This window comes from Chlorocebus sabaeus, chromosome 8 (assembly GCF_047675955.1).
Source record: "Chlorocebus sabaeus isolate Y175 chromosome 8, mChlSab1.0.hap1, whole genome shotgun sequence".
NCBI lineage: Eukaryota > Metazoa > Chordata > Mammalia > Primates > Cercopithecidae > Chlorocebus > Chlorocebus sabaeus.
In genome coordinates this window covers 43,108,374-43,113,037 of record NC_132911.1, presented here as the reverse complement: position 1 = coordinate 43,113,037, position 4,664 = coordinate 43,108,374, and the positions used below count along the sequence as shown (strand labels likewise).

At 39.1% G+C, this 4,664-nt stretch overlaps 1 pseudogene; it reads right to left on the bottom strand.

Annotated features, from left to right (window-relative positions):
- Window positions 1-2,601: 2,601 nt before the first annotated feature.
- On the bottom strand, window positions 2,602-3,395 carry LOC119618893 (microtubule-associated protein 1 light chain 3 beta pseudogene; annotated as a pseudogene).
- Between the last annotated feature and the right edge of the window lie 1,269 nt (window positions 3,396-4,664).

The following is a 4,664-nucleotide window of genomic DNA, read 5'->3' as shown; positions in this document are numbered from 1 at the left end:
CCTCATGGAGCCTATAATGTAGTTGGGCATTAGTTTCTTCATGAAAGTGATAATTTTTGCAATTTAAGAAGAAATAAATTGCAATCTTTCATCCCTTATGATAGTATATAAGTTACATGAGGGCAGAATCTTTGTTTTTTGATCACTGACTTATCCCAAGTGCCTAGAACAGTGTTTGACTCACATTAGATTCTCAATAAATATTTGTTGAATATTTATTCAACAAATGAATAGTATAAATAAGTACTCTCAACAAATGCTTCATTTGTTTAAATTTCTCTTATGTGTTCAGCATCTTACGGGACCATGCAGATGTCACTGGGTGGTGTGGGAGGTTGGTACAATTTTATCACAGGAACAGTAGGAAATTATATTTTCTTGACCTGAGCTCTCATCTGCATAAGCCGAACCTTCCAGTGTCCCTCAAAATTTTCCTCATCTTTTGGAAATCCCTCAGAGTATTTCTCAACATAGACAAGTGTACAATTACCACCCACATCTGGCTGATTTTTCCCTTCAGGTCCCAGTTCTGCTCACCAGCATCCTCCAGCAATGAAGCTGATGGAGGTGCTCATCGTTGACCTCACTGCTGGGCAGTGGGTCTCCATCAGGACAGTGATGTGGTTTGTGCCAAGCACACCATCTCTTTCTGTTTCTGAAATGCATTCTCATTTTCCCCACTTTGTTTCACCCCAGGAACTCTGAAGTGATGCTGCTCATGCTCTGTGTCTCTGAACCCTCTTTTGAGAAGAACATGGTAAGCAGTGCTCTCTCTTCAGAGCTCTCACATAAGTTGCTAAGTCTGGGAGAAGGCACAGGTAGTCCTTGCTGCTCTCTCGCTTTCTTTTTCTTCCTTATGCAGACTGATGCTCGGAAATGGTGGACTCAGCATGGCCCAAGTGTAAGCCTCCACTACAGAACAAATTTGGTAGCAACATGAGATTCAAGGACTAAAGAAATTGTCCAGTATTGTAAAGCTGGAACATGACAGGGGACTCTGTTGTTCCCATCATAAAGATAGCAGCTTCAATTCTAAATCCTGTTATTAGATCTGAACATCTCAAAACAATTTTTTTTTCCTAACTGTAGAAAACTAAGCATTCATATCCTCAAATAAGCAAAATGCCTTCATGGATGAAGAGAATGTAAACAGGAGCATACATTTGTAGATTCTAGGTGCATGTTATTCTATTAAAAGTTAGGTTGAAAAAACTTGGTAAGAATTTATTGGGCATTTACTTGTGTCTGGCACTATTTTTTTTTTTTTGACAGTTTTTAATTGTGCCTTTATTCAACTTAGTTCATTAAAAATGTACTTGTTTTAAAGATCCTATAAATAAAGTGACCACTCACATGGGATATAGGTCACCCCTCAGCATGTTACTTTTCTTTTTTAAAAAAGCAGTATTTCTTATAGGAATCTTACTGATCACACAGTAGTTACAATAATGTCAGATATGATGTATACAGTCTAAACGAGACAGGCCAGTTAAGAATTTACATAATGTAAAAATATACATATTAAAATTTAGCCAGGTGGACAGACGCATGCACTTGGGGGAGAGCAGGTGACAGGAACTCCTTTAACGATCAGTAGAGGACCCAGATGCAAGGAATCTCGTTTTCCTCGTTACAGTAAACAGCTTTCACTAATGTATACAGGTATTCCATACACATCTAAACACACAAGGGTAAGTTGTGACCTGCTACACATAGGGTCTAAAGTAATGTAATTGTGATTTTCCTGTGATATTCCCAAGAAAATTATAAATAGCGAACCCCATGCAGGTAGTGGGAAGCACTGGTCTTTTATCACAGGTTGAACCTGAGAAGGTTTAACTCTTGACATTAGTATCTGTAAAGAGATATGGTTCTTTTTGCTATGTTTTCTCCACAACTGACATGCACTTAGTGTGGGAGAATTCTGATGGCTGGCTGACCTAACAGTGACAACTACTATTCAAAATGTGGGAACCTTTTCAGTAATACTGAGTTATACATTTAACATTAAAAAACAACGTGAATCATCCATAGCTTTAAGCCAGAAGGCGGAAGCGAGTGTGTCTGAATGTTAATGCTTTCAGTTATACCACTTTGTGGTTTCTACCGCTGTCTTCCAGAATGACACTGGTACTCTGCTGCTTTCTGTAACAACACAGGCACCAGTTTGAACTCAAAACCTGAAACAGAAGAAATGCCACTCTTTCTCCAGGATCTTTTAAGAAACTAGATTACAATTATAAATTATTCAAGTTTCCTTTTGAGTGGTGTCTTTATGTGTGTAACTATCTACAGAACAAACCAGAAATGTCTACCTCTGCAAGAGTGTGGACTTTGGGTGTGGTTCTGTTAGGAGCTGGGGACCTTCAGCAGTTTACAGTCAGGGCCGTTTTCTTACACACACCTCATTTACCCTGCATTTGTGCCAACTCTGATGGCAAATGCAAATGCTTCACAACTCAGGCCTAAAGATCCTCTTAGGGAGATCTCTTTAGCTGAGTAGAAAACTTCTACCCGAAAAGGCGGTGGGTTCTGTGAACCTGAAGAGAAGACTCAGGGTCTCTCTGAAAGCCTTTAAATTACTCCTGGAATTGCAAGTTCCTATTAGTGAGAAAAGAGCATTAAAATAACTTGAAGGTGTATTTTATTGGCAACTTAGAATGCAAAGTATTTCATTTTTTAATTTTTAAAATCTGAAAACAAGCTAGCCTACATTAAATAATATAGTTTCCAAAGCTGAACGTCCTCACTTGGAGCTCAGTTTTCTGCTTGAAACACAAACACAACTTCCTAACACTCCTAGGTGGGAACACTACTGTTGGATGATCTGTGATTAGATGAACTGATCCATCTCAGTTGGTAACATCCCATTTTTTTCCTTGGTAAGGGTTTAAAAAATTCTAGAATAGATGCATTTTTCTAGTTTTACACTGACAATTTCATCCCGAACATCTCCTGGGAGGCATAGACCATGTACAGGAATCCATCTTCATCCTTCTCACTCTCGTACACCTCTGAGATTGGTGTGGAGACGCTGACCATGCTGTGGCCATTCACCAACAGGAAGAAGGCTTGATTAGCATTGAGCTGTAAGCGCCTTCTAATTATCTTGATGAGCTCACTCATGTTGACATGGTCAGGTACAAGGAACTTTGTTTTATCCAGGACAGGAAGCTGCTTCTCACCCTTGTATCGTTCTATTATCACCGGGATTTTGGTTGGATGCTGCTCTCGAATAAGTCAGACATCTTCTACTCTTTGTTCGAAGGTGCGGCGCTGCTTGAAGGTCTTCTCCGATGGCATGGTGCGGGGATCTGGGTGGCGGCGGCGACGACACGAGGGTCCCCGCGGCTCCTAGGGGCGGCGGCGGCTGCGGCGGCGAATCCTACTCTCGTGTCTGGCACTATTGATCATAAAGGTAGAAGATAAAGTTTTTGTTAATCTCAATTATTTTTTTTTTTTTTTTTGGAAAAGGGAGAACTCCCAAGTTAAAGGCAGATATTAGTAGATTGTACAGCTACATATGTGGTATGATTTTTTAGTTTTTAAGAAGATCCACTGAACCTCTCGATTCCTTACTCTGTATGCTTATCCAGGAAACTGTATTAGGAGAGATGCCCTTTTTATTTTTCAGTCAGTTCAATGCAAGGAATGATCACATTCAACTTTTCCTTAAAGCAGGTTTTCATGGGTCTGTCACAAAGAGGGCTGGAGCAGTTACCATCAGCACACAGGTTTTCTGAAGAGATGAAGCGGGAGAGAAAGGTAAAGTTGAGTAGGTTGATGGCAAGCTGTGGTTACTAACAAATTCAGTAAAAAATATTTCAATGAGGATTATATCTAAACCATATAAGCATTAAATCAAGAATTAACATCACGCAATGGAAGCCCCACTGAACTAGAAATCAAAAGACCTTAGAATAAAAGTATTTTATTTCTGACTTTGATCCTTATTGGCTATGTGATCCTGGACAAGTCATCGAAACTCTGTGGGCTTTCTCATTCTTACGTGTAAAATGAGGAGGCCTCCTAGTCCAATTCTAAATCACTGTGATTCAAATGGCTGGGTTGTGTGAACAGACTTGGAGAAAAAGTAGTGTTGGTTGGAACTGTAAGTTTCATGAGTAAAATAAATCTAGAGTTGGACCATCAATTTAGTCAGGAACTAAATTGTTGGAAAGAGAAGAGGAAGGAATTCTAATAAGAAGGACATGAAGGCTAGAACAAAATGCAAATTGTGGATTTCAAAAATAATGAACTGACTGACAGGAGGTCAGATTGGTTGTAAGAAACTCACATACTAAATTTCCTAGAATGATCTTTGAGGTTCCAATCACAATTAGTCTTCTGCAGTTGTGTCGTGAAATAATAAATCCCTATTTTCTTTGTTATTGCTCCTTTATGCCAGCTCTTTAAGTCCATTAAAATGCTCAGCCTACTTGTAAATTTATTTCAATTACAAATATCTTGATTATTATTGTTCTAGTTTCAGTGACTGAGACATTCTTTCTCCTGTACAAAGGCAAGGATCTTTAATATTTTCTCACTTTTTAGCAACAAGGAGTCTTAACTTGGGAAGGGACTTTGGGTCGTGTATTGTATTCTGCGCATGTGTATTTTTCTCCTCTATCTTAGTCCAGGCTAGGTTTTTCTCATCTCTTCTT